The 26,667-nt window shown below is 43.7% G+C and overlaps 1 protein-coding gene across 4 annotated transcripts in view; it reads right to left on the bottom strand.

Annotated features, from left to right (window-relative positions):
• The window catches only part of LOC144612047 (cysteine/serine-rich nuclear protein 2-like), a 62,527-nt gene extending 37,216 nt beyond the window's left edge, over nucleotides 1-25,311 (bottom strand). For 3 of the 4 annotated variants that reach the window (XM_078431541.1, XM_078431544.1, XM_078431543.1), the window contains exons 1-2: nucleotides 15,226-15,594; nucleotides 14,049-14,557 (exon numbers count right to left, since the gene is read on the bottom strand). The gene's annotated coding sequence lies outside the window, so the exon portion shown is untranslated. Of the gene's footprint in view, nucleotides 1-14,048; nucleotides 14,558-15,225; nucleotides 15,595-25,185 lie in introns of those variants that run through there. The other variant, XM_078431542.1, reaches the window with a different exon arrangement.
• Between the last annotated feature and the right edge of the window lie 1,356 nt (nucleotides 25,312-26,667).

The raw sequence follows: 26,667 nt of genomic DNA, 5'->3' as shown, positions 1-26,667 counted from the left end.
AATTTATGCACCTGGTTGAGTCCTTCAATCTGACTCTTCACACCACGGGACCCACTCACAAGTTAGGCCATACTCTCGACCTAGTGTTATCGTCTGGATTCCCAATCAACAACATTGAAACTACTGAAGCCTGTCTATCGGACCACAGCGCTATCATTTTTGACGCATCTCTGCCTTTATCTCCCGCAAAATCTCATCTCCCTGTTCGCTACTCCCGCGACATAAATTCATTGACTGCCAGTAAATTCTCCGAGGCTCTCACAGCTGCCCCCAACATCTGCACTATTGAGGCCTCTCCCCCCCATCTCAGCACTGAGGATCTCGCCTCTTTATTTAATATCACTTGCTCTTCCATCCTGGATTCTATCGCTCCCCTTAAAATGAAAAGGCCTAAGCCCAAAGGTCGGCCGTGGCTCAATGACTCCACCAAAGCCCTAAGAAGGGAGTGCAGAAAATCAGAAAGGAGGTGGAAATGTGACAAGCTTCAAATTTCCTTCGAAATTCTGAGAAACAATCTTCTCAAATACCAGGAAGCAGTAAAGTCTGCTAGAGCACAATACTTCTCCGACCTTATTTCCAAAAACTCTCATAACTCCAAGGTCCTATTTAGAACAATTACCTCTGCCATATGTCCCGCCCCCAGTACCAGCTTAGTTGGGGGGTCCCCTGCTAAGTGCGAAGAATTCGCTAAATTTTTCACCAACAAAGTTGAGAATATTAGAATGAACATTTCCCCTCCCACCCGTGACCTAGCTGTCTCACTAGTCTGTTCATCTAAATTGGACTGCTTCCAACCCGTCACTCTATCCTCCCTTGCAAAGCTTGTCTCCGCTATGAAACCTGCAACCTGCCCCCTTGATCCTGCCCCCACTGCCCTTCTGAAGGATGTCATTGCAATAGCCGGTCCCAGCATCCTATTATCAACAGTTCTCTGGCCACTGGCACTGTTCCAACCAGTTTCAAGCACGCGGTGGTCCAGCCCCTACTGAAAAAACCTAACCTAGACCCCACCTTGCCCAGCAACTACAGACCCATTTCCAAACTGCCATTCCTGTCAAAAGTCCTTGAAAAGGCAATTCTAAACCAATTAGTGCCCTACCTGCACCAAAACACCATCCTGGAAAGTTTCCAGTCAGGTTTCAGAGCCCACCACAGCACAGAGTCTGCCTTGTTGAAAGTACACAACGACCTGCTTCTCGCCATCGACACCGGCGACTGTGCAATCCTGCTCCTTCTCGACCTCAGCGCAGCGTTCGATACAGTGGACCACACCATCCTTATTGACCGTCTCCGGTACGCGGTTGGCATTGATGGCACTGCCCTGAGCTGGTTCGCTTCGTACCTCAAAGATAGGAGTTTCGCCATCAACATAGGCAGTTATTCCTCTGCTCCAGCTAGCCTCTCCTGCGGAGTTCCACAAGGCTCCATCCTAGGCCCCATTCTCTTCTCTCTATACATGCTCCCCCTTGGCCAAATCATTCAAAGGCACGGCATTTCTTTCCACTGCTATGTCGATGACACTCAGCTTTACCTCCCCCTGAAACCCAACAACCAGTCAAATTTAAACAGCCTCTCACACTGCCTTGAGGACATAAAATGTTGGATGGCACAGAACTTCCTCCAATTAAATGAGAGCAAGTCTGAGGTCATCCTATTCGCCCCCCCGACTCCATCAAATTGATAACAGGCAGTCTTGGAAGTCTATCCTGCCTAGTCAAACCGCATGTCAAAAACCTCGGCATGATATTTGACTCTGCATTAAAATTTGATAAGCAAGTCAACGCTGTGGTAAAAGCCAGCTTCTTCCAACTTCGAACCATAGCTAAAATCAAACCTTTCCTCCAATTCGACGACACAGAAAAAATCATTCACGCTTTCATTTCCTCCCGCCTAGACTACTGCAACTCCCTATACACTGGAATCAGCCAATCTTCCCTGTCCCGCCTGCAACTGGTCCAAAACGCCGCAGCGAGACTCCTGACGGGTACCCGTAAAAGGGACCACATCACCCCGATTCTGGCCTCTCTCCACTGGCTCCCTGTACGGTACAGAATCAACTTCAAGCTCCTCCTATTCACGTATAAAGCCCTAAATGGACACTCCCCCCCCCCCCCCCACATCAAAAATCTTCTAACCCCCCTCTCTAACTCCAGGTCCCTCAGGTCGGCCGACTTGGGGCTACTCACTATCCCGCGGTCTAGGCTTAAGCTCAGGGGTGACCGCGCTTTTGCGGTTGCAGCTCCTAGACTGTGGAACAGCATCCCTCTCCCCATCAGAACTGCCCCCTCCATCGACTCCTTTAAGTCCAGGCTCAAAACCTATTTCTACTCCCTAGCGTTTGAGGCTCATTGAGGAGGCGCTGTGAACTGTTTGCGTGCTACTGTATGTTTCATTTTTTTTCCCATTGGAACCTAATCAGATGTACAGCACTTTGGTCAACGTGGGTTGTTTTTAAATGTGCTATACAAATAAAATGGACTTGACTTGACATTGCTGACTAGAGTCTAGCCCCAGCAGAGATAGAATTGTACTGCATTTATGGTGGGATCACACTACGATTCATGACCCAGAATGGCAACAGAAGCCGATGAGGCAGTCGTTTGAGGAAAACAAGTGTCAACCACCCAAGGATGAGGCAGCATGCGAGACCAAGGATCAAGGATGTCAGGTTCCCAAGAAATCTCTGGAGGAGGACTGGGAATAATGTTTAGGCAAGAGGAAATTCTCACTTAATTGAACTGTAAAAGTGAGATGTTCAGCCAATCATGCTGATGCCTGAAAGATCAGCACAATCAGTCCCACTTCACTGCTCTGCAAAACAATGAATTTAAGATCTAAAGACAATTTCTTTCACTTTGATCCATCAGCATGGGCTTGACCCATCAGCTTTCACGTTAAATTCCAACCTTAATCTGTAATCGCCCACAACCAAAATACCTAGCCACCCTCTCAAAAAGTCCCCCTTTCCCATTCATCCATTCCACCACCCCCCCCCCAAATAAAAAATAAGCAGCTTGAATGAAGTTTGCCAGCTGAGGTGAAGTAATACCAGAATTTACATGTTGCTATTAAACCAAATCATTTCACATTCACTTGACCTCTGCCAAAGTGGATACAGATTCATGCTTCACAAAACTGGGTTCCCTTAGAACCAGAGTATTGGGGTAACATTTTCCCCATTCTAGTGCCCAGGTAATTCTACTCTTCCTGCTACTTACAGGAAAACAATCATGCTTTTATCAAAATACACTGTTGTAGTTTTCACTATGAATTCAGTTTGCTGCATCTCATACTCAGTAAAATAGACATGTTTTGCTCTTAGTTATCATCATATCATATATATACAGCCGGAAACAGGCCTTTTCGGCCCACCAAGTCCGTGCCGCCCAGTGATCCCCGTACATTAACACTATCCTACACCCACTAGGGACAATTTTTACATTTACCAAGCCAATTAACCTACATACCTGTACGTCTTTGGAGTGTGGGAGGAAACCGAAGATCTCGGAGAAAACCCACGCAGGTCACGGGGAGAACGTACAAACTCCTTACAGTGCAGCACCCGTAGTCAGGATCGAACCTGAGTTCTGCTACAATATCAGCTAAATCCCATACCGCTGAACTCATTGGCCAATTGTGGTGCAGATACTTTTTGGAATTGTGCTACAATGCTGAGAATATTTTACACTCGGTATCTTCTCCTTTGCTCTACCTATTGTATTTGAGCTCAGTTGTGTTGTATCTGTGTATAGTACTACCTGATTTGATTGGATAGCAAACAAAATAAAGTTTTTCACTGTAACTCAGTGCACACCACAATAATAAATCCAAGCCTACTATTTTATAGACCAAAGGTAGACACAAAAAGCTGGTGTAAATCAACAGGACAGGCAGCATCTCTGGAGAGAAGGAATGGGTGACATTTGGGTCGAGACCCTTCTTCAGACATACAGGCAACGCAAGGCATTCCAAACCGGATCTGAGAATATTCCACCTCTTAACTTTATTACTAAGAATTTGAACAAAAAGACCTTTGATATTTGGCCATCTCTATTGCCACCACCTCCTTGGCGGCAATTTGCATGATCAGTTACAGAGTATGTCATGGTCGAGTTAATTCTCGGAGAGTATAAAAGCACTTCCCATAAATAGCTCCATTCATTACAGGAAATTTATGGGGATCATATGGAACAATGCAAAAAGCATTAATTACATTTTGGTGGAGTCAGATAATCATGCATCATTTGTCTAATTGCTGAGTGACAAGCTGCCTGCTCGTCATTAATATGCTGAATGAAATGGTCAGTAACAGCATGTGCAACTGAGATAGGGGCTGCACACCTATACCTGGGTTTTGACGCACATCAACCAGTCCATAAAAGATTACTTTGGTTTCCCTTAACATTGCTATGCACAGCAATTATCTCCTTAATTTTTACTTAATTCGAGAATCTTGCCAGTGTTGTATCAAGAATCAACCCATGATTAACAGGAGGAAGGCTGCTGTAATGGAATTACAGCATTGTAAAAATCACGTTTAAATTACAAGTATCACTGAGCGTGAACATCTCAATGAGATGGTTCTTACGATTCAATGAAAGTGCTTGTCACATTGATTGCCCAGAGAACTGGAGCCCCAACATGATGAGATGATAATGATTCAGACATTATTGAATTGGTTACCAGGCAATTGTCATAACTACATTTAAAAAAAACACTTGTAAGAAGAGTTTAACATTGAATGGCATAAAGCTTTGCATGGAGGCTTTCATGAGGCATAATAAAAAAGGAATTTGTGTACAGAGGCTTCATTCTCTGAATCATTTGATACTTTTAGCACAGAGTCACCAAGTGTAATGATGACATCATTTAACTGTGGAGTCATCTGTTCTTCCCTACATTTATAGCCTATGCCAGTGACATCAGGAATACTGTGGAGACCATCACTAAAAGAAAACAGCCATCAGCCACCCTTGGTTGTAACAGAAACAACCAGCTAATCAGAAACCCAAAGATACAGAAATAGACATCAGGGCATGCCAGTTCTGAACTAGATGAGAGATTTTTTTTTAAATGATCAAGGCCTCAAGTCCAACAGATGAGGAACAAGCAACTCACCCACTCTACCTTTGACGTTATGACCCATCCCGATGCAAATGGGTTCACGGGAAAGGGCTTAGATGAAAGAACAGACAAATGATTTGTAACATAACACTCTCCAACAACAAAAAATTCGAGAGCCATTTACACCGTACACCTTGTATTAGGAGCCACCAATTCCGCTGACAACCAAATACTCGCACACTTCAGCAAACTTTGCCTCTTATGCAGTGGAATATTCCTGGCAGACACCAGCAATCCTAAATTTATACAAAGAATAAGAAGGTTGCAGCTTATATTTGGCTATTCAAGTTTAGTCAAATGTACTTGAACAGCTCACTTCATCCCACCGCTTTCACTGGTGCAGCTGAGAAGGGCAGAATGAGGATATTTCTTCAGTTCTCCTCTACATGGCTCTAGACATTCTTTTCAGCTCTAGACTCAAGAGATCTGCATCCCTCACGGAACATCACGATGAAATCATTCAGCCCCTCGAGCAGCTTCCATCATTCAATTAGATCACAGCCAACTTGTCACTTATTCCATCTACTCATCTTGGTTAAATCACCTTCCTTGGATTTATCCAGCACAAAGTCGTATCAATGCATCTGGAAACTTTCAATTAATGTGCAGCTCATGCAGCTTCCGCTGGTGTGATAGGAAGAGAAACCGGTTCCACATTTCCACTATCCTATATGTGAAGGGTATCCTGTTTTCATTCCTGAATGTCCATCTACAAATTTAACAGCATGGCCACCTTATTCTGGACTTGCAAAATAAAAACATCTTAAAGGAAAGCACTAAAATTCTTGGAAGGAAGTAGAGGTAGATTTCCACCTTTGCTTGAATGTCTATAGTTCACCATCTTGTTTTTTTATTATTACACTTTCACCCAGAGATTGAAAGCAATGTTTTAGAATCAATATCACAAAATGATGGCTATTTAACAGTTTTAATAGGAGCAACCTACGAGGCTAAAATCCGTGTATATTTGCTGGTGAGCGAGCACTAAAGGCACAATGGCACCGAAACTGAATACAGGAATCACTGCTGCAAAATAAGCCTCTTGCAAATTACAGACTACTTTGCAGAAATTGATCTAGACCATGCAAGGACAGGTCAGAAGATGGATGTCCTGCAGTGAGTGACTCACCTCCTGATGCCCAAAAGCTTTTCCCACAGTGCACAATTTAGATGTGATGGAATACTTGCTTGGACAAGTGCTGCTTCAATACTTATGGTTGACACCACCCAGGACAAAGCAACTGCTGGTTTGGCATTCACCACCAGTGCAGTGTGGCTTCAGTGTGTATTCCGTGACAATGGAGGACCTGGCGTGGGGGGATCGCGATGAGGGAGGGGGAGAATAAAGGGGGACCTGGCATGGATACTATGTATACTTTGTAACGTTGTCAGTGCCCTTATGTGGTGACTTTTGCATACCTTGGGTATGCAAGCAAAGAATTTCACTGTGACTTGTCACATGTGACAATAAGGTATTCATTCATTCATTCATACTACCTACAAAATGCAGTTAGCACTCCAACACCATCTGTCACCAAGAGATAAGGACAATGGGGACTTCATAACCTGCAGTCTCCCTTCCAAATCACACACTACCGTGACTTGGAAACATATCACCATTCCTTCATCGTTAATAGATCTAAATTTTGGAACACCCTCCCCAACAGCTCTTCAGAAGTACCATCACCAGAAGGACCGAAACAGTTCAAGGAGGCAGCTCACCACTACTGCTGAGTGCAGATGTGGGTGGGCAATAAACGTTGGTCTTGCTAGAGATAAACATCCCAACAAAAAAGACAATTTCTCCGAACAAATTAAATTTATTCTGTGCAGACATTGCATTCAACATCAGCACTTTGTTATTTCTCCGCGTAAGCTGCGGCTCAGCGGTCTTTGTTTCAGAATCAGAGCCTGTGGTTTTAAGTCGCACACTAGAGATTCCAGCACCCAAGAAGAACCGCACTATCTGTGAAATTGCCTTTCCGATATGTTAAATCAAAGCCTCATCTGCTCTTTCAGGTAGATATAAACTATCATATTGTAAAATGAAAAGACAGCAAATGCTGAAAATATGAATTAAAAATAGAAAGTACCAGAAAATATTAAATGACAAAAGAAATGACAATGCAAAATAAAGGGAGATGGGAATAAGAAACAAGCTAAGAATAAATGGGAATGGCAGAATCAATGCCTGAAATTACTGAACTCGTTGACAAGTCCAGAAGACTACAACGTGCCGAGTCAGATGAGGTTCTGTCCCTCAAGCTCAAATTGAGTTTTGTTGGAACAGCAGAAGTCAAAGACAAAGAGGTTGGAGTAAACATGCATTGTGTTGGAAATTTCAGAAATCCCATCGGATTACATCCTTGAATGTGGAAGGTGGTGGAGTGAAAGCTGAGGGCAAAGGAAAATCTTACCCTGCTTCATGTCACGAGAAATGGTAGCAGCATTCAACTCTTGGATATTGTCTTCATTTTTTCTTGTTAAAGAGAAAGAAAGATATGTACTACAGAAATAAATAGCGATAACACCGGAGGCTACAATTTTATCTTTGAGTCAGTCCAGGCCCATTCCTTTGCCGCTGACCTTTCTCCATCATCCTGCAATTTGTGCCTCCAAGTATCGGTCCCTTCAGAAAGCCCCATCTGCCTCCACTGTCCCGTCAAAGAATGTGTCCTCAGACCTTTGTTGCTCTCACCAATTACCTTAAATTTGCTTCTTAACCCTCGCGTTTGAGTGCTCTGAACTCTTGCCTAATTATAAACCCACTTTACCATGCAACGTCACCAACCAGGGGTCAGTTGGGTATGACTATCTATTATGTTGGCTGAATTTGTAACTTTAAAAGACATGACTTGAATCAGTGAGGTTGAGAAAAGGAAAAACAGAGCTTCAAAGGACAAGAATATAACTTGCAACACGCGAGAAAGTTCAGAGTTTTTAATCTGGTGCTTTGATTTAAGAGAACCTGTACAAGCAGGCTGTGATATTGGCACACATTGTCTTCATTTAGTAATCTTCTTAACTCCGTAGGTCAAGGGTCTTGAATAATTTTAAAACACTTCATGGACTGTTGTTTGACACAGCACTCTTGTAAAATATTGACCTGTTGCTGTGGAAAGGGTCGATTTTTCACTGCAAATTATCTAAATGGTCAAAAGCTTGCATGGTAGTTTTGCAAGCGGTTGGGGAGTCAGGTGGGCACAGTGTACAGGGAAGCAAGAGAGCGTAATCTCTGGCACACAAATTTAAATCCTCACTTGTGCTTATTGAAGCTTACACATCTTGCAGTCTGTGGACTTTAGTAAAATGGATGCAACCAATCACGACAGTCAGCAGGCTGAACAGTCAGTTAAAGTCTTGCATGCACACTATACTGAGTCACAGAGAGAACAGACAAGAAGGCTTCCCTCAACTGCATGAAAGGTGAAAACAAAACACGTACATTTCATTTTTGGCTTAAATAAGTACACTCCAGATAAAACAAACCAGACACTTTGTCTACAAAACCAGGTGGATAGAGTGAGTAAAACTATTTTTCCCCTGCATCTCAATGACATACAATAGTCAAAACAGGCAATAGCGTAGACAAAGTTGATGAGAATACACTGACCCTTTGTTAGCAAGCTACAAAAACTGTTCAATGACTAAACAAAGTTTTTTAGAACATAGAAAAGTACAGCACATGAACAGCCAAGCCTACAATGTCTGCACTGAACATGATGACAAGACCATCACTTATCCACCTGCACAAAATTCATATCCCCCCATCCCCAGCATATACTTATGCCTATCCAAAAGTTTGTGCGACTATCATATCTGCTTCAACCACCATCCCGGCAGCATGTTCCAGGCACACTATGATCCTCCATGTAAAATAACACTTGCCCCGCACATCTCCGTCATGCTTAGTCCCTCTCACCTTAAACCTTGGATTTGATTTTTCCATCCTGGGAAAAAGATTGACTGCCTATCCTATCTATGCCTCTCATAATTTTAGATACTTCCATCAGATCTCCCCACAACATCCGGCTTTCCAGGGAAAATAATCCAAGTCTATCCATCCTCTCCCTTTAGCTAATACCCCCTAATCCAGGCATAATTCTGGCAAACCTCCTCTGTATCCATTTTCCAAAGCATCCATATCCTTCCAGTAATAGGGTGACCAGAACTGCAAACAAAACTCAAAATGCAGCCTAACCGAATCTTACTAAGCTGAATCACGACTTCCTGACTTTTGTATTCAACGCCCCAACCTATGAAAGCAAGCATACTCTATGCCTTCTTTAACATTCTATCTACTAGTGTTACCACTTTCAAAGAGTTATGGACTTGGACCCCAAGATTCCTCTGCACATCAATGCTATTAGGGATCATGCCATTGTGTATTTTCCCCTTAAATTTGACCGCACAAAATGCAACATATCACTCTTGCTTGGATTAACTCCATCTGTCGTTTCCCCACCCATTTCTCTAGCTGGTCTATATCCTGCTGTATACGTTGATAGCCTTCTTCACAATCTACAACCCCAATATATATCACAGAGGCTCTAGCACAGATCCCCGCGGAACTCCTCTGGTCATAGACCTTCAGCCAGGATTTCTCACTTCCACCACAACCCTGTCTTCCATCAGCAAGCCAGTTCCAATTCCACACAATTCCAATCCCATGCATCTTAATCTTCTGGATCATCCTTTGAATGTATTCTGGTGAATACCTTATATATGCCTCGGTTAGCAATGCTGAATGTTATTATTCTGTTATGAACAGCAAAGTTGCGTCTTCCCCACATCTCTTGCATTCACCATTAGGAGGAGCACCACTGCCAGCAATAGGTCTCAGATCCATCCATCCTTCTGGGAAGAAGCTATGCCTACACTTACACTATTGAACTGTGGTCCAGGGCAAAAAATATGAAGCCACAACTGTTGGCATCCATCAGCACTCTGCTGCTCCCCCATCTCAACTTCATCACATTCCTTATTGCGATCTCGCTGGCTCGCCACTCTGCACTGGACCACTTGGACCATAGCAAAACACACGTCAGGCTGTTGTTCATAGACTACATTTCGGAGTTCAACATCATCATCCCCTCCAAACTTGTCACCAAGCACAGGGAACTGGGTCTCTGCGCATCCCTTTGTGACTGGATACTCTACTTCCTCATGAACAGAACACAGTTGGTACAAATTGGCTACAACACTTCCTCCTCAATAACCATTAACACGGAGGCATCCAAATGATGTGCGCTTGGTCCCCTGCTCTACTCACTCTATACCTATGACTGTGTTGCTAGACACAGTTGCAACACCAACTTTAAATTTGCTGACGATACCATTGCTGGACGAATTATGGATAATGATGAGTCAGTGAAGAGGGAGATTGATTGTCTGATTGGATGGTACCAGAAGAACAACCTTGTTCTCAATATCAGTAAAACCAAGGAACTGTTTGTTGACTTTAGAAGGAGGAGGCCGAGGATCCACAAACCCGTCATCAACAGGTCAGTGGAGGTCAGTCAACAACTTCAAATTCCTGGGCATGCATATCTCTGAAGATCTGACCTAGCTAGACCAGGCATATTAATGCAATCATTAAAAAAACAAAACACTAATGCCTCTATTTCCTTAGAAGATTGAGATTTGGTATGTCGACAAATACTCTCTTGAACTTCAACAGGTGTATGGTAGACAGCATATTGACTGGTTACGTCACTGTCTGATTCAGCCTTCATCAGTCAGAACATGAGTACAGAGGTTGGGAGGTCATATTTCAGTTGTACAAGACTGCATTTAGAGTATTGTGTTCCTTTTTGGGCACCATGTTTTAGGAAAGATGTTGTCAAGCTGGAAAGGGTGCAGAGAAGATTTACAATGGCCTGAGCTTTGGGGCGAGGTTGAGCAAGCTGGGACTCTATTCCTTGGAGCACAGGAGGATGACAGGTGATCTTCCAGAGGTGTATAAAATCATGAGGGAAATAGATCGGGTAGATGCAGAGTCTCTTGCCCAGAGTAGGGGAATCGAGAACCAGAGGACATAGGTTTAAGGTGAGGGGGGAAAAGATTCCATCAGAATCGGAGGGGTAACTCTTTCACGCAAAGGCTGTTATGAGCATGGAACGAGCTGCCAGAGGTGGTAATTGAGGCAGGTATTATCGCAATGTTTAAGAAATATTTAGATAGGAACATGGACAGGACAGGTTTAGAGGGATAGGGGCCAAACACAGGTAGGTGAGACTAGTGTAAATGGGACATGTTGACCGGTGTGGGCAAGTTGGGCCGAAGTGCCTGTTTCCACACTGTAAGATTCAATGACTCTAATAACATGAACGCCCAGGAACGATGGAGATTACAAAAAGTGGTGATCACCGCCCGGTCCATCAGTTACTGACCTCCCCACCATGTAGGGGATCTACAGGAGGAGCTGCCTTAAAAAAGGCAACCTGCATCATTAAGAACCCCCCCCCCCACGCTCTCATTTCACTCCTGCCTTCAGGTAGGTGGTGTAGGAATATGAAAACAGGTTGCATCCAGGTTCAGGAATAGCTTCTTCCCAACAACCATCAGGTATTAAACACTACAACTAAACTCCAAACCACAAACTCCCTTGGTTGTACGAGAGAATTCGGACTGGTTTTGTTTTGCACTGCATTGTAAAAATAATTTAATTGTTCCATTTCGGTCCATATGACAATAAAACTCTCTTGACTCTCTCTCTTATTCAAGCAGGAATTTTTCTGTCCATTGCATTCACTTACAGCTGGAGGGTGCAACTTTGGGCAGCTTTCTTGCCAGCATTAGCAAGGAGGTGCAATTCAAAAATAGGACTATTTTCCATCCACCACCTTGATGAACTCCATGCCTTTTGTCAAGACACTCCTTCGGAGCTCTTATTTTGACTAATTAAGTTCTTGTGCCTGATGACAATCTTTTAATTGACATTCAAGAAGCATCTCATGACATTTTACTAATACAAACGTTATTTCTTGGCAGGTTTCCCAATCATATAGGAACCATAATAAAGTCCCAAAGGAAACTTGTAATTTCAACAATATACAATTTTAAGCCCAAACATTTTTTTCATTTCTCCCCAGCTTCATTTAGCCCACGTTTCGGGCCACGTCTAAAGGCATATAGGACCCAAATTCTGAAATTCCCTTCCCCGTCTTAGTTCGCTGATGAAGCGTTGGGTCATCTCTCCCAATACTTGTTTTTTCAAAATTAAGATCACTTGAAACACATTAGGATATTTTCCTAACTTAAAAACCCAATTGCTATTCATTTTCAACCATTCAACCAACATAGCTCGTTTTCCTCCCGGTTACAATCACTAACAGAAACTTTAATCTTTAACAAGTTCACTCGATACGATTCCACTTGTGCAACATGTGTTTGTCCATTAAGTATTACAAACAATGAAACAAATGACTTGTGGCATTGCTTTGAGAAATGGATAAACATCGAGCAAGCACAGGAGCATTCTTGTCCAGCCAAATGGGTATCCTGCACCCTTGACTCTGCCAAAGATGCAAACCAGCTCAGAGAATACAAACAATGCTGACAGGACGAGATTTATTGCCTCCTCTCTAGTTATCCTGAGTGGTGGTATGACTTTGAATTGACTCAAGGTATTTGCAATGAGGGCACTCCAATAACCTGGAGTGAAACCTTCGCTCTTACCTACTGACTTCTGATTCTCCGCAGCAAGCACACTAAAAAGGTCATTCAAGACTTCACCTGCAAAAGGGATTACACAAGGATCAAGAGATTCCCAGTTCCATCTCGCAAAATAAGCAGTGATCCTGACTGCAGAGAACAACAATGACTTGGCTGAAATGTTTACTATGTTAATAGAAAATTGAGGAACGCCATCCCCAACCCCCCTACCCCCAAACTCTGAGCAGCTTCAGTTGTATGCTTTGTAATTAAGAGGCACCAAATCCAAATCTTTCGAGATGGGGCATGGCGTCCTTGCTAAATAAAACTTCACTTCAGTGATTAAGAAACTGCAGTATTGGAGATGGACCGATTAATATTGTATCCATTTTGTTGCTGCTCAGTGTTACAGCTGTGTGCTGCCCTTGGGCAGGAATCCATTATAAACAAACCAGCTGAGAGTCTTACACAAAATTTCAAAAATTACACTGAAAAGTTGCAGAACGTCTTAGCAATAGCTTTAGTGGGATAAAAGATTTTAAAAAAATAAGCACTGCCAAAGGGGTCAGCACAGCATTCGAATAAAAATTAATAAACAAAAGCCTAAATCACAATTGTATAGTGAGATTATACAGTAGTGTACGCCCCATTACATTCCCCAAGATCTTTAAATACATTAGTTAACCATAAAACCAGCGGACCATCTAATTCATAGAGACCAATAATACATTTACAGTACCACCGTTCCTTGTTTACATTCCACCAAATTAACTATTAGTGAGTTTACATCAAAGAATGTGATCGATGTAAATTTTAATCAAGGCGGAGCAAAAAAGGATTCCGAATATACCAAGATATAACATACGGAGATATGTAGAGTTTAGAAAAGAATAGCAGGTAGCAACCATCTGTCGTACGTTTCACCGTAGTTTACCAGGTATCAGCAGAAGAATGCACGGACTATGTTGCAGCTGACTTTTTTTTCCAAAAAACTATAATTACGAACGAATTGGGTTTGATGACCTGCACAGCTACTGGTTGACGGGGTAATATTACTCCAAAAAGATAAAGAGGTGTATTTAACACAACATGATTCATCAACTGATCACTGGCTCTGACGAAAATTTACCGGCGACTATCCCGGAAACCGCATCATAAACGGTGTCAAGGCTTGTTTATAGTCAGCCTGACCATTAAACATCAAAAAAAAAACAACGTTGTAATTACGGGATAACAATAATGCACAAACAAAAATTGAATTTCCTTACCTTAAGTGTAGATTATAATCGTCAGGTTCCCTTCTACTTAAGTGCTGTACAGGGATTTAAATGGCGCTTGACTGGGCGAGTCTCTTTTTTTCCAGAGCAGTCTTTACAGAATATATATATATATATAAATTCAGCCCCTTTTCCAAACAGATCTGCGTTAATGAAAGTGGGGGTTTTTTGGTCGGTAGAAGTGTTTGCGTTTGTTCCGATCAGAGTGGTGGGCAGGGGATGGCTTGGAAGTGGGGGTGTCGGGAGACTGGATGAAATCTGCCGGTAAAATTGTCTTGCCGCAGCCCCTGCTCGGAACCGCTACTATGTAGCGCCCTATCTAACAATGGGCTCGACGTTCCTCATCGCCGCTATTTATTGACGTGACGTCAGGCGGCGAAGCTGAGCGCCTGCGTGAGGCGTCCAATGCATGCTGGGGCTTGTGGTCCGTCTTTCTTGTACAGGTTCTTGGTTTTTCCGTTGTACAGCTTTTCAAAGAACCTTCCAATAGAGTCCTAAACCTGCAAATGTTGAAAATACGAAATTTAAAAAACGAAAATGCCGCAGATCCTCAGATCAGGCAACACGTGTGGAGAGAGAAACAGATAATTAACGTTTCAATTCGTGAGAACGAGCAGTGTCAGCTTCAGCCCACGTCAGCAGTGAAATTATTATTATTTCGTGTCATCACACAACTGTTTGTCAATAGCAGTGAAATGCACACTCGCGAACGTCATGTCAAGTTCTGACCAACGCTGTCGTCAGCACAGGTAAACAATCATTCATTCATGACACGTGGCTGTAAGCGTGTAAAGAACGATGTGGAAATTCGCACACCCTCGCCCCCGGCTACGCGATTCCACTGTGAGGGAAAAGTCACCAAGTGTACACGGCATCCTTTTTTTGTAACTATTGGAACGATTTGTTGTTCTGTTGCCTGCCTCAAAGTTAAGTCCATGGACAGTTGTGAGGAAACTTGCGACGCTGTTCTGATGGCCAGGGAAAACGTTTGCGAACTCTCCGCCGCAGTCAAACGGGCTATAGAAAAAATTGACGCAGCACAACTGGTTCGTGCAAGACAGGTAAAATAATTACCAGCGGAAAATGTGATCAGTTTTCAAGCGAGAATAAAAACACACAGTTTTTTCCATAAGTCATCCCAAATTTAAAAGAATGATTTCTGACTTACCTTCGTAATGCCATCTATCTTCGACTAAACGCCCAGCGCTGAAGGTTTTCAGCACCTTTGTGCCACTGCAGCTTACTATTCGAAAGGAGTATTCCTTGATAGGGTGAAAAAAGATGACAATAATACTGCCCCCACCAGCATCCAAGCAATATTTATATCTCACGAGTACTCCAGGTGAGAGCGATTACAGTTGCACTCGTTATAGCTCCAAAACCAGTGAGCGGGAGAATGTGGGTCGATCCACTGTTTCATTCAGTCTCTATGCGCCCAGTGTCTCTTGGCCAGAAGTGAATTAATTAATTGAAGGCGTCTCGCCTGGGAAATTGCTCACGAGCCTTCCTGGTGGCTGCCTGTCTGGGCAGAGGTCAGGACGACTAACACCTTGGCCGGTACCACCATCATCTATCGTCCTCATTTGGCGTTTATCTGAAACACCCCTGCCTTCACCTCGCGTCCATTAATCTCCGTGTTGCTCCGAAAGCAAAATACAGAAGATGCTCGAAATCTGAATTTAAAACAGAAAATGCTGAAACTACGGCATCAGGCCATTCAGAAAATGTGAAGACACAGAATTAACGTTTAGGGTCAATGAACTTTCATCAGAACTAGATAGACACAAAAAGCTGGAGTAACTCAGTGGGACAGGCAGCATCTCTGGAGAGAAGGAATGGGTAACGTTTCGGGTCGAGACCCTTCTTCAGACGACTGAAGGGTCACGACCTGAAACGTCACCGATTTAAACCAGCATCTGCAGTTCTTTCCTACACATTTCATCGGAACTATCCAGTTTCTCTCTCCACATAAGCTGCCAGAGCTGCATAGTTCATAAGTCAGTGGAGCATTTGGCCCATCGAGTCTACTCTGCCATTCAATCATGGCTGATTTATCTTTCCCTCTCAACCCTATTCCCCTGCCTTTTCCCCAGAACCCCTGATACATCAATAGTATTTCTAGCATCATATTTTATTCCCCTTGCCTCTCCATCACTGACCCCCATTTCAACAAAATAAAAGGGCAGAGGAATGATCCCAACACCATATGTCGTCTGTCCATTCCTTCCAAGATGATGCAATGGCCCGCTGAATTCCTCCAGCATTTTATGCTTAATAAAATGAAAACATGCATGCCTGACCACAAAGGATCCTTCTATTCAAACTCACCGAGATTATTCTGCTTCTGCTGCGGACGCTGCACCACCCACCAAATAGTCAAGCTGACCAATGACATCGAAGACAGTTTCGAAAAGGGTTACAAGGCGGGCATCACACTGGTGGACCTCACCGCCGCCTATGATACAGTGTGGCACCAGGGCCTGATCTTGAAGCTCCTCCGCACCATCCCTGACCGTCATTTAGTGCAGTTCCTTGCCAACATCCTTGCCAACCGCAGTTTTGTACTCAAGACCAGCGACGCACAATGTAGCCGACTGCGACACCTAAGAAACAGAGTCCCCAAGGCTCGGTACTGGCCCCCATGCTCTTCAATCTCTATATCAGCAATCTGCCACACACGACCTCGCGCCAATATGGATACGCAGATGACTTGGCCCTTCTGCACTCGGACAGGAGTTGGTCAAATGTGGAGGATGTGCTCTCGGCAGATATGGAACGTGTCGCGGGCTATCTTAAGACCTGGAGACTAAAACTGAGTGTGGCAAAAACCACCACAACGGCCTTTCACCTGAACAACAAGGAAGCTCAATGCCAGCTAATCGTCACCCTCAACTAACCGTCACCCTCAACCTTCAGGTGAAAGGCTGTTGTGGTGGTTTTTGCCACACTCAGTTTTAGTTCACCCCTACCCTACAACCCATTTCCTACATACTTCAGGGTGAAACTAGATCGGCAGCTGACCTACAAGCAACACCTTGAAGCTCTCCGTGCTAAAGTCTCAGCACGGAACAACCTCCTGCGTTGCTTGGCCGGATCGTCATGGGGCGCCAGGACATCTACTCTCCGAACAAGTGCTCTTGCGCTCGTGTACAGCGCCGCTGAGTACGCCGCCCCATTTTGGTGCCGCAGCGCTCATACCAGCAAGCTAGACGCCACCCTCAACGACATCATGCGGATCATCACTGGCTGCCTATGCACTACTCCGACGGATCTCCTGCCGGTGCTCGCAGGTATCGCACCCGCCAAGCTTCGCAGAGTGTTCTTCACTCATAGGCTGGTGTGCAAGGCTCCATTGAACGCCAAACATCCTTTGCACCATCTCGCCCAGGATTCACAGCAACTGGGACCTCAACACCTGTCATCTCGTCACCCTTTCTCCCATCATGCAGCGACCCTCTGTGGCTCCAGTTTCAACATACTAGGAGCATGGAGAACCAGCTGGGTACAGACATCGCAACCTCCTCAATTAAGTCGCACCGAACCCCACAGCCCCACCCGGCTCGGACATGCCCCGCAAAGAGTGGGTCATCCTGAACCAGCTCCACACAGGGGTCAGCCGGTTCAACGCCAACATGCATCGTTGGGGGTTGCGTTCATCAGCAGCCTGCGTGTGTGGAGCAGACCAGCAAACAGTGCAACACGTCATTTTCGACTGCGCTGTCCTCCGTCCCCCTGGTGGAGGGGTAGACCTCACGGCCCTCGACAACAGCACATTGCACTAGCTACAGCGCCTGGAGGGCGTCACATAATTTCTGCTGCCTCAAACGCAAGAAGACCGAGATTATAAGGCGCAGAGCAGAGTACAAGGTTTTTTTTTTTTAAACGTAACAATAAAATCCCTCTTCCTGCGATTCTGTATTGAGTACGATCAAGAAGTTAACATGGATTCACCTTTCTGCAAAGTTTGAGGAAAGGAACTTGGTGTACTTCAGAGTCGGGGAATTAACTGCATGATTTGAGTCCACTTTGTTTGGCAGCACGATTGGCAGACATAATTTTTCTCACTCTTTCTCCATTCTCATTTCCTTACAACATGGGAGACTTTTTGGCCCATCAAAGCAGAGAAAAAAAGGATCTAATCTGTTCATCCTTGGAAGTACCCTCACATTTCTGGGATGATCCTTGTAAATCTCTTCATCCTCTCCAGTGCCCTTTACCCTTTTATATAATATGGTGGCCAGTGGTCACACTGTGGTCTAACTATGATTCAATACAGGAACATCAGTGTACCTGCCCAGCATTTGTCATAGGTACACACCATAATCAGTGAAAAGGTCTGTAGCAATTGGAAAAAAAAACTATGCTTGTCCCTTTTCAAGCTAGGGCACCGATTCACCTGTACCCCATTGTGGACATTGGATTTTGTCTATGGAACTGGAGTGTTATAAGGCACTGCAGTGCTGAAAATTTAATCTGTACTCTGTATCTTCCCTTTTGCACTAGCTATTGTACTTGAGTTTGAATTGATTGCATTTATGAATGGGAAATCTGATCAATTTGGATAGCATGCACAACAAAGTGACACGTTACAATAGTAAATTTAAACCTAGAAATGCAAGTCATTCTGTAATGAATTACAATTACTTTATTTTTCATTTTAAACACCAGAGACACAGGTAGGATAAGGGAAGTGATTTGGGGTCTCCAGAACTAATGGCTTTGACTGAGATTTCCAAACAAAATGACCAAGATTTATTAAACTACTAGACCAAGTGGACCCGTTGGGCCCAAAACTCTCCTGCATTGGTGCAGCACCCTCTCTCCCCCCTCTCTCCTCTCTCCCCCCTCCCTGCCCTCTCCCTGCCCTCTCCCCCTCCCCTCCCCACCCTCCCCCTTATCTTCCCTCCTCCCCCCCCCCTCCCTCCCGAGGAGAGAGATTTAAACTTTAAAATGTGAATAACTTAAAAAATATAACACCGATTTCAATGATACTTCTTCCATTAGCACCAAAGGGATGACGGTGAGTAAGGTGGGCCTAAATTTGTTGCGCTATCGTGTACCGTTTTGGCTGTAGTTCAGGAACAAACAAACAAGAGTTTTAGTATATAGATTTGCTTACACATTTAACTCCTTTTGATCTCTCCTTTTAATATTTGCCAACAGGAAGTTGCGGACCGCTTAAAAGACATTCTGGACAAAGTTAATTTTGCACTGAACAGCGCAAGATGTGACCACCAAATGCGAAATATCTCCTTTGCCTCTGAGGAAAAGGAAAGGGAGTGGTTGATAGATGCAATCATGGAGTTTGCAACCAGCACAAGCATCAAAGAGGAAATCCTAAAGTTTATTCTCCAATGGCTGTCAGACAGCAGTAGGTGATGAATATAAACTCGTCAGTCTCCAGTGGCTTTACACACAGATGAAGCAATTTTAACTGATTTAGGGAACTGACAGGATTGTGTATAATATTAGGTTTACACTTTGTCCAACTTGACTCGCTGCTCTACTTGCCTTTGAAACATTTGTTGAGACATTGTAGAGAGCTTGACTGTATCTAACCTCGTTTTTTATTTTCTAGAGTGAGCTTGATTCGCTATTTAACTTTTCTTTTCTCATTTTTAGTTGTCTTTTAGTGTGTGTGTGTGTGTGCGCGTGTGCGTGTGCGTGCGCGCGCGCGTGTAACAAAAACATTTCAACATCCCCTGTCCAAGCTGCAGTCACAGATGGTCTCCAGCAAACCTGCAGATAATGTGTGCTTCCAGTCCAGGGACATCTGGGCACGAGCATAACCTCAATGGGCAGCTAGTCATCACAGGTAGAACATCCAGCGCCTGCTGCCTGCAAGTGGCCACCTTGGCCAGGACAAGAAGCAGACTAACGAGGAGATCCCATGACCAATTAGCCTTGGGTCATGCTCGTCAACGGTATTTACACATCACCCTGAAAGCAATGCCCCTAAAGGCATTTCCCCCTGCAAAAAAAATGTTACCAGAGCACACCATCTGGGAGAATGCTCTATGTGCATGTATTACAGAATCCAATGGTAGAGAATCGAAATCTGGGTAAGATCAGAACCGTGACAGAGACCAGGTGTTTGCTCTATTCCCTGTAGAAATCAACAAACTTCTTCTGAATCTTGAGAATAAAAGCAGAGGGTAAGATGGGGAACGGCAAGGAGGAGTGTGAGCTTCATTCTGTGCCTTAAGGAGTGTTTGATGGGATCAAAGCTTTACTGTACATCTAACCTGTGCTGTCCCTGCCCTGGGAATATTTGACAAGAGCATAAAGGGAGCTTAACTCTGGATCTAATCAATGCTGGCCCCAGCCTGGGAACATATAATTGGCAGCATAGTGGACGATTTACACTGCATCGCACCTTCTACGCTATGTGACCCATGAGTGCTCGACAATGACGTTGCTCAGTTTTGAAAGCATGTACTGCAGCATTTGCCTTAAGAGGCTCAAAAGGAACATTGAAGTGTGATATTTTATCCTGAAACATATAGTTAAATGCAATAGCCTGGTGTTTTGGAAAAAATAATGTTATTCATGTGATATGCAGATCAAATTTTAATTGATGAAGAAGAGATGGAGGAGGATGAAGAACTTGAGAAATTATCAACAGAATGGATTGAGGAAGTTAACTTGAAGGTGCAATCAAACCTGGCATCCTCCCAAACGTGCATAGATTATCTATATATACTATCCAAAGGCCTGTTTGGCCTTCAACGTGGACATTTAAAATCAAGATCAACAGGTAAACTTAGAGAGGTGTTTGTTTCTGCTTTGTATCCCAGTGTCCACTTCTACAGTGTTGAGATCTGGACAATTATTGATTTAGCATTGGATGTAAAATGGAGGGGTTGGTACAGAGTATCGGCAGCAAGCTGCGAAAAGTGACCTTTTTATTTTAATCTAATATTTCAGAGAATTTCTGTATATAATGACCATGGGTGTGTTAAAAGATTATAATTGACAGTACCAGTGAAGCACTTCAACCTCCAGATCCCTCTGCACCAGAAATAACAAGATTTCTGGGAGTAATTCGAAGACTCGGGATCATTAGACAATAGGTGCAGGAGTAAGCCATTTGGCCCTTTGAGCCGGTACCGTTTCATCCCAAAGAGGAAGAAACATACTAAGGGGAGAGTGAGGCCACTATCAAAGGAATTCAAAGATGGCATACATGCAAAGGAGAAGGCAGAAACATATCAAAGATTATTGAGAAGCTTTTAAAAACCAATAGAAGGCAACTAAAAAGGCCATAAGGGAAGAAAAGATTAAATATGATGGTACGCTAGGCATCAATATGGGCGGCACGGTAGCGCAGCGGTAGAGTTGCTGCTTTACAGCGAATGCAGCGCCGGAGACTCAGGTTCGATCCTGACTACGGGTGCTGCACTGTAAGGAGTTTGTACGTTCTCCCCGTGACCTGCGTGGGTTTTCTCCGAGATCTTCGGTTTCCTCCCACACTCCAAAGACGTACAGGTATGTAGGTTAATTGCCTGGGTAAATGTAAAAATTGTCCCTAGTGGGTGTAGGATAGTGTTAATGTACGGGGATCGCTGGGCGGCACGGACTTGGAGGGCCGAAAAGGCCTGTTTCCGGCTGTATATATATGATAAACCCAGAGGTCATTGAAGGTTACACACTCCCAAAATGTGAATGCAGTGTCTTTGGGTCAATGGCTAAAATGTTGGAAATTGCCATGGAGCTGTGCAGATACGAACAAACCTCAGCTCATCATAACATGTTGGACCAGGCAGCAGTCTTCTGCAGAGAATCCCAAACCAAGACAAGAGTATTTTCATTGGGGCTGCTCCATTGAAGGGTTCTTTGGAAACCATGTCATGCATTGTGACAATGGCAAAGCTAATAATTTCTGTTCATAAGTCTTTTGTTAATTTTGCTGAAAATGTTAAAGAGACTAAACACAGATAAAGCAGGACACAGAAGAGACCACCCCAGTATACATTGATGGTGCCAAAGTAGAGATGGTCAAAAACTTCAGCTTCTTCGAATAACACAAGCAATTTGTCCGGGACCAGCCACATCAAAGCAATGGCCAGGAAAGCACATAAACACCACTACTTCCTTAGAAGGCTTCGGATGTTCGGCATGTTCCCAACAACCCTCACCAACATCTACAGATGTAGGAGGCATTTTATTGGGATGCATCACAGCATTGTTTAGGAACAGTTCCACCAAAGACAGCAAGTAATTGCAGCATTGTGGACATAGCCCAGACAGTCAAGAGTGTTTTATTATCATACGTCCCAAAACGGGACAAATTAATTCTTACTTGCTGTAGCACAACAGATATATAAACATAGTACTCGTACAAATCCATGATAAACAAATATATAAACATATATAATACCCCCAAGTCTATATAATTCGGAGCCTATTTGGAATTTGTAATGTTTTATAGTCTGATGGTTGTAGGGAAGAAGCTGCTCCTGAACATTACAGCTTTCAGGCTCCAATACATTCTTCTTGATGACAGGAGCGTAATGAGTGTGACCAGGGTGGTGTGGGACTCTGATGATGCTGACTGTCGTTTTGAGACAGCGACTCTTGTAGATCCCTTCGATGGTGGCGAGGTCAGTACCCGTGATGGACTGGGCAGTGTTCATCACTTTTGCAATCTTCTTCATTCCTGGGCATTCAAGTTGCCAAACCAGGCCATGATGCAACCAGTCAATATGCACTCTACTGTACACCTGCAGAACTTCAGCAGAGTATTTGTTGACACACTAAATCTCCTCAATTTTCTAAGGAAGTAGGTGGGCTTTCTTTATCATTGCATCAATGTACTGGGTCCAAGACAGTTCAGAGATATGCAGGCCCGGGAATTTGAAGCTTTTGACTTTCTCCATCGCCGTCCCGTCAATGAAGACAGGTTTGTGGATCCTCGTCCTTCCTCTTCCAAAGTCTACAACTAGTTCCTTGGCCTTACTGACATTGAGAGCAAGGTTGTTCTGATACCATTTGGTCAGTAGATCAATTTCCCTCCTATACTCCGTCCTCTCACCAGCAAGAATGCAGTCCCGACCCCCCATTTACCTCATTGGAGACCTTTGAACTATCTTTAATTGGACTTTATCTTGCACTAAATGATATACCCATTATCCTGCATCTGTATACTGTGGACGGCTTGATTGTAATCACGTATAGTCCTTTCATTGACTGAATAGCACGCAACAAAAAAGCTTTTCACTGTACCTCGGTACATGTAAAAATAATAAACTAAACTAAAATACCAAGCCAAACCAAAATACCAAGGATTTGCCAAATGACTTCTATATTTCAGAGGTTGACCGATTCCCTTAAAGCACAAGAAAATTGCTTTATCTATTCCTTTCTAAAATGTTACAGGAGTAGCAAGGCACAATGCTGGACATGGAGTGGGCACTGGACAGTCAATACTGATGATGAAATAATAGGAATATTATAATTTTGATATGATCAGATGTTATTACATCACTTCCTTCACCTTCGTCCTCTGCTTTGACTAATTATTTTGAAGAGGACAAGGAGAGTTCATGCGAAAGGTTTTGATTGACTGTATTTTTGCAAGAGAGAATTATTACCTAGCAGTCAATGTGACTGTTTAAACGCAGAAGTGAAATTGGCTGTTCCCTTATTTATTCCAAGACAAATCAAGTATTATGGTACATTATTACATTTGACGTTAGATTCATAGTCCTGATTTATCATATCATATCATATCATATCTATACAGCCGGAAACAGGCCTTTTCGGCCCTCCAAGTCCGTGCCGCCCAGCGATCCCCGTACATTAACACTATCCTACACCCACTAGGGACAATTTTTATTTTTACATTTACATTTACCCAGCCAATTAACCATTAAAGTTAACAAAGATATTATTGGACTTAATTCTATTATGAATGCATACTCTGATGGGGACCCCCTCCCCCCACGTCACCCATTCATTCCTTCTATCCAAAGATGCTGCCTGTCCCTGAGTTTCTCCAGCATTTTGTGTCTATCCCTTATTGGGATAGATCACTTACAAAATAGTGTAGCCTTGTGGCTTACATTAAATTGTATAGCATGCACCACTGATTTAATATAAAAGCAGAAAATACTGGAAATACACAGCAGGTTTGGAAACACATGTAGACGAAGAAACAGATTAACATTTCAAGTCCAAATCCTTTCACTTAACATGAAGCACACTACATGGAAAGCATGAGAAAAGATGCATGTTTAATTGACAAGCCTTTTAAAAAGCTATCACCTGGTCTGTTGCATCAAATTGCTCCCCGGAGTAACATGGTTTTAAAGGGCTCCAATTCCATACAGGCTAACGTATCAAATTACCACGCATTAATAGAAAGAGTCATGAAATCAGCACAACCCATGTTAAAGAACTTCGAAAACAATTAATACTCAGCATGGGGAGATAATCATTAAGATGCCAATTAGTGCACCACCTCGGCTGGAGGAAAGCCTTCTTGAACTGGTTCACAATTTGACAATCGAAAGGTTAGTTTAGTGTGAAACTACCATTTTCCTTGTATCAAACATTTTTTAACCCCCCCCCCCCAAAAAAAAGAAAAGCGGGCATATCATTTTAGGATATTTACAAATAGCCGTATTTAAATTCAGGAGGGGTGTGTTCATGTTCTGCTTGTTCCTTGGTGATTGTTTTTGTTTTCCACTAATATTGAGGGTTTTAAAAAAAAATACAGTATTTTGTTTTATGTCATCTATTACGAACTGTGTTTTCAGACCTGTTCTGTTGCTACAAGTACGAATTTCATTGTTCCGTTACATGTGACAATTAAACACTCTTGACTCTTAAATCAGTAACTAAACCAGAAAAAAATACTGTAGATACAAAAAAAAACTAAAAAAAAGGAAATTCTGATTGTACACAGTCGGCGAAGCAGCGTATGTGGAGAGAGAACATTACCAAAGTGCACCTGTTCCTGGCTGCAGTCGTATTAAGACCCGACAAAAAACTATTGTTGTGAACAAGACAGACAACATGACGCAAAATATGATTTAAAAAAATTGTAGTAGTAATTTGTAAAAGTCAGTCGGCATACTCGCTTTCCGGGAAGCGGCTTAAATTAAGCAATAACTTTTATACTTACGAACATTTTCTACCAGTTACAACGACGCTCCTGTGCAGGAAGGAATTGCAGATGTTGCTTTAAACCGAAGTTAGACAAAAAAAATGCTGGAGCAAGCTGAGGAAGGGTCTCGACCCGAAACGTCACCCATTCCTTCTCTCCAGTGATGCTGCCTGTCCCGCTGAGTTACTCCAGCATTTTGTGTCTGTAACGACGCTTCTGTTGCGAGCCTCCTTCAGCCGTCATTCCTCTGCGGGGAATTAATGGTCCGGAGTGAAGTGGTTACCTCGCTCCCTCCTGCGCGAAGGAAAGATGCGGCCTCGACGCTCGGCCCGCCAGTCGTCCGCCTCTCGAGGGCAGGGACGGACCTCTGCAAACATTCCATTTTTCCCGCTCTCTCGAAAGCACGCGCCGAGCCACCCCTGCCGCGCGCGCACGGGCCCCGTCCCCCCGATGCCGCTCCTTTCCCCGCACCGAGCGTCCCAAAGTCAGAGTCCCCGCGGCCGTGAGGCAGCACTCGGCGCTGTTGATCGCGGGTGAAACAAAACAAAATCCAGTCCACATGAGTCTGAAGAAGGCTCCCAAACCGAAACGTCACCAACCCATGTTCTCCAGAGATGCTGCCTGACCCCCTGAGTTATTCCAGCACTTTGTTTTTTTTTGTGCGTGTCCACACAAGAGACTGCTGGCATATGCAGTCAATTCATTATCCCTCTGCAGATGCTGTCTGACTCGCTGTTCCTCCAGCAGCTCGAAAAAAAGTATCGGATTGCAGAATCCGCAGTTTCCACAAACGAGTCAATTTAAGTCATTACAGCGTCTCCCTTGTCCACGAAATGTACCGTGCGGCCAATTGGTTCTTTCTGAAATGCCATCACTGTTTGTAGTCCAGTATGCACACTACATGGCACACAGATATGGATCAAGTGTACGCAGGTGAGATTAGTTTATCTTGGCATCATGTTGGGCACGGACAACGTGGCCTGTTCATGTGCTGGACCTTTCTATGTTCTAAAACAGCAACCCGATTAAGGGCAACCATGTCGAGTAAACTGTTTTCACATTTCTTTGGTCGGGGATAAATTAGCTTCAATACCTCGAATCCTTGCATTTACTTCACAATGCATCCAGGAATGTTTTCGATCCATCTGAATGGTAAGGTGAGGATTCAGTTGAATGTTTTGCACCCGCCCCAATATTGCAGTTCCTCAAGACTGAGCTGCTCCATCAGCCTATGATGGTCAGTGAACACCTTGGACGGAGGACTTGGTGCTCTCACTGACCAAGTCGATGGTGTTAAAGTCGGTCTGCGCACCCATTGTCACGAGATCACTGACATACAATTTCAGTTTAAAGAAAGACTTGCATTGATATAGCATCTTGACTTTAAATAAAACGCTGTCAAAATGTCTTGGAGCATAATGACGTGCAGTGATTGGTTTTACACTCTGATCCTTTCCAGAACCTGGCGGCAAACTCCCCACTGGCAAACGGTGGAGGCAG

The sequence above is a fragment of the Rhinoraja longicauda genome, chromosome 42 (genome assembly GCF_053455715.1).
Source record: "Rhinoraja longicauda isolate Sanriku21f chromosome 42, sRhiLon1.1, whole genome shotgun sequence".
In the NCBI taxonomy this organism is placed as follows: domain Eukaryota; kingdom Metazoa; phylum Chordata; class Chondrichthyes; order Rajiformes; family Arhynchobatidae; genus Rhinoraja; species Rhinoraja longicauda.
This window is presented reverse-complemented; position numbering and strand designations above follow the sequence as displayed.